This window comes from Prionailurus bengalensis, chromosome B1 (genome assembly GCF_016509475.1).
Source record: "Prionailurus bengalensis isolate Pbe53 chromosome B1, Fcat_Pben_1.1_paternal_pri, whole genome shotgun sequence".
Lineage (NCBI taxonomy): Eukaryota > Metazoa > Chordata > Mammalia > Carnivora > Felidae > Prionailurus > Prionailurus bengalensis.
In genome coordinates this window covers 67619-78013 of record NC_057344.1, presented here as the reverse complement: position 1 = coordinate 78013, position 10395 = coordinate 67619, and positions in this window count along the sequence as shown.

Sequence of the window (10395 nt, the reverse complement as noted above, 5' to 3'; positions counted from 1 at the left end):
TTTTATGTTTTGAAACTCTCTTTAATGAGGTATAATTACATCTAACAAACCTCAAGTTAAAGGGTATACTTTGATGAGATTGAGGGTACAGGACCATGGGTACAGCACCATGAAATCATATGGTTTCTCCCTAAACCTTCCATCATGATCCCTTTGTGTCTAATGCTAATGTTGCTTTTGAAGTAAGGACTACTTTTTTTTCCTCCCACGTTTTCACATATTGCCCAGGTGTCTGAAAGCTGGCATTGGGGTATCTCCTTTTCCAATAGTCTATATTCCCATAAGTTTTGCAGTCGGTTTACCTTTGGACTTTTGCTTCTATTGTATCTCTCTGTATGTTCACATACTCTCGTTGCAATACTTTAATGATGAGGTCTTCATCATCGCTTTAATTTTCACTAAATGGTATGAGCTGCAGTTCCACTTATGACAGAATGCACAGGCTTCCTATGATATGTATTCAAGAGCAAGGCAGATATCCTGAGCACTTGAGCTGAGAATGTCACCCTGTCTTTTGCCGGCCCTCTTCCCTTCCCTGCGAGACAAGAATCTCCTTTTGTTCACACAGAAATGTGGGTGAAGTCAGTAGAAAACATTGCCTTCTCTCCTCTTCCCTTTATCTCTCAAAATCCTTGCCACTATCTTCTGCCTTTCCCTTTCTCTGACTCAATCTCCCAGGCCCACAGTTCCACTCCAGCCATGATCAGGGTGTCCTCCAGCTGCTGGCCTCTGCCCTGTCCATCCCTCAGTGAGAAATCTGGAGTAGGATTATGCATTTCACAGGACTGATCAAGAAATATGTGATCCTCAGAGACCTCCTGCACAAGGTTGCTGTCCGTGGAGACATGGCATCCTGAGGGAGGATCTGACTCCATGTGTGGCCTCCTCACTCATCTCCCACAGTCGCTGCTGGTCCCTGATCCTTACCCACCATTACAAATCAGCCATATGCTAGGGCCAGGTACCTGTCTATCTGACCCCAAGCACCAGGAGTCAGTAAATATTTCTAAAATAAATGAGCACAGGCACCCCATGCATCTAGATATAGGAAGTTACCATCACCCCAGAAAACTCTCTCGGGCTCCTCTGCAAAAAGGGCGATCTTGCTACTATCCTACATCACTGCAACTTCTGCTAGTTTGTTACCTGTGTGTATAGGAACCACACTGTGTACATTCGATGGGGGGTGTGAGTAGGTCCTCCTAGAAGCAAACACTGAAACAGAGACAGAACAGTGAAAGTACTATTAAGGGATACTAAGAAAAACAAAGTGGAGAGCTCAGGGTTAGCAGAGAAAGCATGCAGGCAGATCTGACACATTTTTAAGATATATAATCACCATACTCTGTCACCTCACACAGTCCTCTTCAAATTTCAAAATAGTTGTCGTATAAGGCAGTGAGATTTACAAGATTTGGGGTTATTTCCCTATGGTCTTATGTTTTCCTACATGCATTCCCTCTTCGGTACTTAATCTGTGGCCTCAGATGAACACTTTAGTGTGGATGCATCTGCGAGTCTATATGTAATGGAATATGATTGTCTTCAGATCTCAGATGTAGAACTCTGATATACACATTCTCGTAATTATCTTTTTCTTTCTTTGTCTGGCAGGGCCTGAATCTTAATACAATAAGTGTGCCGTTGTCTTCTTTAAAGTGGCGATCCCCAATCCCTGGGCGGAGGCGTTAACCGTCTTAGTTTAATGAACTTCTGTGACCATCTTTTTTTGATGATCATTTGTGTGGAGATATCTTAATTGAAACTGTGAGAAGGGTGAGTGGATATTTCCCAGACATTTTGCAGATGCATTCTGTATTCAATGTCTTCTTTTCATTATGTCCTTAGAAACAAATATTACCCCTCTTTCACAGATAACCCATCTCAGGCTCTGTGTAGGTCCCACTGAGAATTGGTATTCTGGCTGAGATATCAGGAACACAGGGAAACCCTCGGGATATTGTGAGAGAAGTTTAAGGAGATAGATGCAAAGCCATAGTCAGGTTATGTCAGGGGTCCAGCAGGGGTGGCATCTGGGCATCCCTGAATTGTAGGTTTACCCAGGCTAAAGGCCAATGCAGGCACTCAGCTGATCTAGATCCTGTCTTCACTTTTAGTCTCACTGAAGGATATGAACTTATGCAGACAAGCATTTCCTTAAGACCAAGTTAAATTTTCTATATATCCAGGGCATTTTTTCACCCATAAATATCCAGAACCTTCAGACAACGCAGGGAGACAACAACCTTTTTAGATGATCACCTGGGTGCACTTTGACAAATATGACATTTTGGAGAGGAACCTTGCATTGTGCACTGAGAGTGATCCCACATAGTAGCTCCGTGTGGAACTCATGCTCCCTGCTCAGGCTGTGGTCAGTCAGGAATGGGCTGCAACTGCATCTCACTGAACCCAGGACCCTCCCCTCTGCACTTCCTCAAAGTCTGCTTACTGTCCTCTAATTTCTCAAATTTCTATTCCTGTGTGATTCAAGTTTCCCCCACTCCTTCACTGGTGCTTTCAACATGGTGACCACAAGGTCTATGTCATATAATGCATGTGCCCCATTTCACACAGGACACCTAAGTCACCTACACTTAGGGGTGCATCTCATCCTTCACAGAACTCAAAACATTGTGTCTGTAAAATATGCACCAGTACGCCCGATACATCTGTCTTTGTGTAAAAATCCTCTTTCTTGTTGACAGGAGAAACCTAAAGCTGACCTCATTACGGGGAAATGATACAGTCCATTGAACATATGTCCTGAGAAACTTGAGATATGTTACAAAGTCCTCAGGCAGTTTTGCAGTTGAATTGCCAAGCCCTAACAACCATCTCTACATTTTTCCCACAAAGTGTTTCACGAAGTAGATGAATATGCTTTAGAAATCCCTAACCACTTCAGTTTATCTACCCAAATAGAGGAGGTGGAGGATGGGGGGGGGTGGTTTATAGCCCATGACTGGAGATGAAGGACTGTCCATGGGGTTAGGGTTAGGGGTTAGGGTTAGTGGTTCGGGGTTAGGGTTAGGGTTAGGGTTAGATTAGATGGTTAGATTTAAAGGGTTAGGATTACGGTGAAGGTTAGGTTTAGGGTTTAGGGGCTAGGGTTGGGGTGTAGCTTAGGGTTAGGGTAGGGCTTAGGTGTTAGTGTTAGTATCAGCATTAGCTCAGGGTTAGGGTCACGGTCAGGGTAGTGTCAGGGTCAGGGGATAGGGATTAGGATTTAGGTTTTATTGTTTAGAGTTTACGTTTTAGGTTTTGGGGTAGGGGTTAAGTTTTCGTGGTTACATGTTAGTGGTTAGGTTTTAGGGTTATGGTCAGGGTCAGTGTTTGGTTAGGGTTAGTGTTTAGTATTTATGGTTTGGGGATTAGGGTTAGTGGTTAGTCTTCAGGTCTAGGGTTTAAGTTTATGGTTACAGTTAGGATTTGGATTTGGATTTGGGGTTTAGCGTTCAGCGTTTCGGTTAGGGTTTGTATTATTGTTGCAGATGGTGTTAATGTATATTAGTGCCATGGTTTGGGTTAGGGATAGGATTTAGGGCTAGGATTAAGGTTTGGGTTAGGGTTAGGGTTAGTAGTTAGGATTTAGGCCCTAGGGTATTGCAGGGGCTGAACCCACAGCATTGCAATTGTCTACCAAAGGGCTGAGGTGAGGTTGCAAGGTCGGTTGCCTGTCACGATTAGTCTTTTGGTTCCAATCCAGACAACTGTATGGGAAGTGGTCTGGTAGGCCTCAGGGATATTCTTGGGCAGCTGCAGCCAGGTTTTTGAAATGACATGGTGATGTTCCAGGTTCTAAGCCGAGTGATCCTGCACCACTTCTGGACCTCAGAGCGTGGTGTTGTCAGACTTTGTTATTGGGTCCGCATGGGTAGAGAGCCTTAACTAGGGTTATGGTTTGTTACAGGGACGTCGCCAGGGTGTAAGCGACTCTAGTTTCGTGATCTCCCTCTACGACTGAATTGAGGACCCATGCGACGGTGCTTTTCAACTGTAGGTTTAGGGTTGAGATAGTGTTAGGATTCAGTTGAGGGTTCTGTTTAGGTTTAGGCATAGGTTTAGGGTTACGTTCCAGGAGACACTAGGCGCTGAAACCAGAGCAGTGCAGTTGTTTCCCCAAAAGTCTAATTTGAAGGAACAATGGATGGTGCCGATTAGGATTAGTCTTTGAGTTCCAAGGCTAGACAACTGTATGGGCCACTAGTCGGGTAGGCCTCTGGAAATCTCTCTGGATCTTCAACCGGTCCTTCAAAAGAACATAGTAGGGGCGCCTGGGTGGCGCAGTTGGTTAAGCGTCCGACTTCAGCCAGGTCACGATCTCGCGGTCCGGGAGTTCGAGCCCCGCGTCAGGCTCTGGGCTGATGGCTCAGAGCCTGGAGCCTGTTTCCGATTCTGTGTCTCCCTCTCTCTCTGCCCCTCCCCCGTTCATGCTCTGTCTCTCTCTGTCCCAAAAATAAATAAACATTGAAAAAAAAAAATTAAAAAAAAAAAAAAAAAAGAACATAGTATATTACATGTCCTATGCAGAGTTATGCTGCACCGCTTTTGTTCCCCAGGCATGTGGTGTTTTCATACGTTGTTATGGGGTCTAATATTGAGAGAGACTTATCTAAGGTTAGGGTTCTGTCCAGTGACATTTCCAGCTCCAAGTGAAACCAGTCTCGTCATCTCCCTCGAGGTCTGAAGTGAGGGCCAATATGACGAGGCGGAACAATTGTAGGGTTTGGGTTCGAGTTAGGTTCGGTTTCAGTTGAGGTTTCTGATGAGGGTTAGAAGTAGGGTTCGGATTTTGTTCCCAGGAGGTTCAAGGCGCTAAACACATAACACTGCACTTGTCTCCCTGAAGGGCTGAGTTGAGGGCACAAGGGAGGGTGCCGGTCAGGGTTTGTCTTTGGGTTCCAAGGCCAGACAACTCTATGGGCCACTGGTCGGTTAGGCCTCAGGAATACTTTTGAGTACCTGAAACCCAACCTTGGAAACGACATGGTGATGTTCCAGGTTCTATGTGGAGTGATCCTGCACCGCTTCTGGACCCCAGGCGCATGGTGTTGTCAGATTTTGGTATTCGGTCCCATGGGAAGAGAGCCTTAGCTAGGGTTAGGGTTTGGTCCAGGGACATCACCAGAGCTGAAGCAACTCCCGTCTCGTGATCTTCCTTGAGGGCTGAAGTGAGAGCCTGGGTGATGGTACGGGTCAAGTGTACGGTTAGGTTTCGAGACTGGGTTAGGTTTTGGTTGGCGGTTCTGGTTGGGGTTAGGGTTACGGTTAGGTCCCAAGAGGCTCCAGGCACTGAACCTACAGCAGTGTGGTTGTCTACCCAACGGGCTGAGTTGAGGGCTCAAGTGAGGGTGCTGGTCAGGATTAGTCTTTGGGTTCTTATGCCAGATATCTATGGGCCACTGGTTGGGTAGGTGTCAGGATTCCTCTCAGATAGCTGCAGTCGGGTTTTGGAAACCACATGGTGATGATCCAGATTATTTGTTGAGTGATCCTGCACCATTTCTGCACCCCAGGCGCTTGGTGTTGCCAGACTTTGGTATGGGGTCCCCATTGGGAAAGAATCTTAGCTTGTGATAGGTTTCGGTCTAGGGACATCGCCAGGGCCAAAGCAACTCCAGTCTTGTGATCTCCCTCGAGGGCTGAAGTGAGGGCCCATGCGACGGTGCGGCTCAACTGTAGGGTTAGTTTTCGAGATAGGGTTAGGTTTTGGTTGAGAGTTCTGGTTAGCGTTAGGTCCCAACAGGCTCCAGGAGCTGAAGCCACAGCAGTGCAGTTGACTCCCTGAAGGGCTGAATTGAGGGCACAAGGGAGGGTGCCCTCAGGATGAGTCTTTGGATTCCAAGGCCAGACAACGCTGTGGGACAGTGTTCGGATATTCCTCAGGAATACTCTTGAACAGCTGCCACCGGGCCTTGGAAATGACATGGTGATGTTCCAGATTCTATGCTGAGTGATCCTGCACCGCTTCTGGACCATAGGCGTGTGGTGTTGTCACTTTGGTATTGGGTCCTTATGGGGAGAGAGCCTTATCTAGGGATAAGGTTCGGTCCAGAGACAACACCAGGGCCGAAGCGACTCCAGTCTCATGATCTCCCTCGAGGGCTGAATTGAGGGTCCTTGCAATGGTGTGAGTCATGGGTTTGGGTTCGAGATACCGTTAGGTTTCTCTTGAGGGTTCTGGTTAGGGTTAGGGTTAGGTCCCAGGATTCTCCCTGCGCTGAACCCACAGCAGTGCAGATGTCTCCCTGCAAGGCTGAGTTGAGGGCACAAGGGAGGGTGCCGCTCAGGATTAGTCTTTGGGTCCCAGGCCATACAATTCTATGGATCACTCGTCACTTAGGACTCAGGGATTCTCTTGTGCCCCTGTACTCAGGCCTTGGAAATGACTTGGTGATGTTCCAGTTTCTATGCTGAATGATCCTACATCGCTTCTGGACCCCAAGCACGTGGTGTTGTGAGACTTTGGTGGGTCCCAATGGGGAGAGAGCCCTAGCTAGGGTTAGGGTTTGGTCCAGGGATGTCCCCAGATGCAAAGTGACTCAAGTCTCTTGATCTCCCTCGAGGGCTGAAGTGAGGACCCATGTGACGGTGCGGGTCAAGTGTAGCATTAGGTTTCAGTTGAGGGTTCTGGTTAGGGGTAGGGTTAGGTCCCAGGAAGCTCCTGGCTCTGAGTCCACAGCAGTGCAGTTGTCTCCCCGAAGGGCTGAGTTGAGGGCACATGGGAGGATGCCGATCATTTTTAGTATTTCCGTTCCATTTCCAGACAACTGTATGGGCCATTGGTTGTGTAGGCCTCAGCAATCATTTCAGAAAGCTGCAGCCCGGCCTGAGAAACGACATGCTGAAGTTCCAGGTTCTATCTGGAATGATCCTTCACTGCTTCTGGACCCCAGGTGTGTGGTGTTGTCAGACTTTGGTTTTGGGTGCCCATGGGTAAGAGCCTTAGCTAGAGTATGGTTCCATCCAGGGTTGTCGCCAGGCTGAAACAACACCACTGTTGTGAATTCAATGGAGGGCTGATGTGTGGCTGTGAGTCTGCTATAGAGTTAGTGTGCTAGATACGGTTAGGCTTAGGGTGAGGGTTATGTTTCGGTTCACCGTTAGTGTTAAGGTCCAGGTGAGTGAAGGCAGTGACTCTACAGCAAAGCAGTTGTCTTCCTGAAGGCCTGAGTGCAGTACAGAAGGGAGGGTTTTCGTTCGCATTAATCTTTGGGTACCAAAGCCAGACAAACATATGGCCCACCCTTTGGGTAGGCCTCAGGATTCTTCTCGTGCAGCTGCTGTCGTGCTTTGCATATGACATGGTGATGTTCCACGTTTCATGCCTAGTATTTATGCACCGATTCTTGATCTCATGTATGTGCTGATGTCAGACTTTGTAAATGAGTCCCCCTGGGGATAGACAATTAGCTAGGGTCAGGGTTCAGTATAGGGAAGTCGCCAAGTCCGAAGCGACACCAGTGTTTTGAATTCCATGGAGCGCTGAATTGAGGGCACATGCGTGGCTGTGAATCTGGTTTAGAGTTAGTGTACTAGATAGGGTTAGGGGTAGGGTGAAGGTTATGGTTAGGGTTATGATTAGGGTTAGGGTCAGGTCTCAGGAGGCTCTAGGCACTGAACCCACAACACTGGTGTTATCTCCACAAAGGGGTGAGTGGTGTCCCCAAGGGAGGGTGTCAATCAGGACTAGTCTTTGGGTTCCAAGGCCAGACAAATGTAAGGGTCACCCTTCGGGTAGGTCTCAGGATTCATCTCGTGCAGCTGCAGTCGCGCTTTTGAAATGAGATAGTGATGTTCCACATTCCATGTCGAGTATTTCTGTACAGATTCTCGAAACCGTGTGCATGCTGTTGTCAGACTTGGAATTGGGTCCCGACGGGGAGAGAGCCTTACCTAGGGTTTGTGTTAGGTCCAGGGAAGTCAGCAGGAGCGAATCGACTCCAGTTTCGTGATCTCCCTCGAGGACTGAATTGAGGGCCCATGCGACAGTTCGGGTCAAGTGTAGGATTTGGGTTAATGTTAGGGTTAGGTGTAGGGTGAGGGTTATGTTTAGGGTTACGTTAGGGCTGGGGTTAGGTCCCAGGAGTCTCTAGGCACTGACCCCACCACAGAGCAGTTGTCTCCCCGATGGGCTGAGTGGAGTACACAAAGGAAGGTGCCAGTCAGGATTAGTGTTTGGTTTCCATTGCCAAACAAATATTGGGCAAGCTTCATATAGGCCTCAGAATCCTCTCGTTCAGCTGCAGTTCCTCTTTGAAAATGACATAGTGATGTTCCACGTTCCACGTCGAGTATTTCTGCACCGTTACTCGAACCCATGTGCGTGCTCTTGTCAGACTTTGCAATTGGGTCCCCATGGGGACAGAGCCTCAGTTAGGGTTAGGTTTCGGTCCAGGGGAGTCACCATGGCAGAAGCCATAGCAGTGTTGTGAATTCCATGGGGGGCTGAAGTGGGGGTATGTGTGTGGCTATGTGTCTGGTGTAGCTTATCAAGGTTGATAGGGTTAGGTGTAGGGTAAGAATTATGTTTAGGATTAGGGTTAGGTTTAGGTCCCAGAAGACTCCAGACACTGATCCCACAGCAGAGCTGGTGTTACCCCAAGGGGCTGAGTGGAGTACCCAAGAGAGGGTGTCGGTCAGGATTAGCCTTTGACTTCCAAGGCCAGAGAAATGTATGTGTCACCCTTCGTGTAGGACTCAGGAAGCCTCTCGTGCAGCTGCAGTCGCGCTTTGGAAATGACATGGTGATGTTCCACGTTCCATGCCAAGTATTTCTTCACTGATTCTCGAGCCCGCATGCGTACTGTTGTCAGACTTTGGAATTGGGTCCCCGAGCCTTAGCTAGTGTTAGGGTTTGGTCCAGGGAAGTCGCCAGGCCCGAAGCAACTCCGGTTTTGTGATCTCCCTCGAGGGCTGAATTGAGGGCACATGCGAGGGTGTGGTTCAATGTAGGGTAGGGTTAGATATAGGGGTAGGTGTAGGGTGAGGGTAATTGTTAGGGGTACAGTTAGGGTTATGCTTTGGAAATAACATGGTGATGATATATATTCCATGCCAAGTATTTCTACACCTGTTTCGAACCCTTGTGTGTGCTATTGTCAGATTTTGGACTTGTTTCCCCATGGGAGAGACACTTAGATAGGTTCAGGGTTTGGTCCAGGAATGTCACCAGGGCCAAAGCAACTCCAGTGTTGTGAATTCCATGGAGCTCTGAAGTCAGGGCACATGCGCAGCTGTGGGTCTGGTGTAGACTTAATGAGATAGATAGGGTTCAGTGTAGGGTGATATTTATGGTTAGGGTTACTGTTAGGTTTAGGTCCCATGAGACTCCAGACACTGACCCCAAACAGAGCAGGTGTCAACCTGAAGGGCTGAGTGTAGTACACAAGGGAGGGTGCCCGTCAGTCTTCGTATTTGGGTTCCAAGACCAAACAAATGTATGGGCCACCCTTTGGGTAGGCCTCAGGATTCCTCCCCTGCAGCTGCAGTCGTGCTTTGGAAGTGACATGGTGATGTTCCAAGTTCCATGCCAACTATTTCTGGACCAATTCTTAAACCAGTGTGAGAGCTGTTGTCAGACATTGGAATTAGGTCCCAATGCATACAGAGCCATAGCTAGGGTTAGAGTTCATTCCAGCGGTGTGGCTATGGCCGAAGAGACTCCAGTCTCGTGATCTCGCTGCAGGGCTCAATTGAGTGCCCATGCGAGTGTGCGGGTCAAGTGTAGTGTTTGGGTTAGAGATAGGGTTAGGTGTAGGTTGAAGTTTACGATTAGGGTTAGGGTTAGGTCCTAACCCAGCAAGCTCCAGGCACTGAACGCACAACAGAACAATTGTCTCCCCGAAGGGCTGAGTGTAGGATACAAGGGAGGGTGCCTGTTAGGATTAGTCTTTGGGTTTCACAGCCAGGAAAATGTATGGGCCACCCTTTGGTTAGGCCTCAGGAATCCTCTTGTGCAACTGCAGCTGTTCTTTTGAAATGACATGGTTATGTTCCACGTTCCATGCTGAGTATTTTTGCACCGATTCTCGAACCTTTGTGGGTGGTGGTGTCAGATTTTAGAATTGGGTCCCCATGGGGAGAAAGCTTTAGGTAGGGTTAGGGTTCAGTTTAAGGAAGTCGACAGGGCTGAAGCGACTCCAGTCTCATGATCTCCATCGAGGGCTGTGTTGAGGGCCCTAGAAAAGGTGGGGGTCAAGTATAGGGTTCAATTAGAGATAGGGTTAGGTGTAAGTTGAAGGTTATGTTTAGGGTTACGGTTAGGGTTAGTTTTAGGTCCCAGGAGGCTCCAGGCACTGAACCCACAACAGTGCAGTTGTCTCTCCGAAGGGATGAATAGAGTACATAAAGGAGTGTGCCGGTCAGTATCACTTCATAGGATCCAAGGCC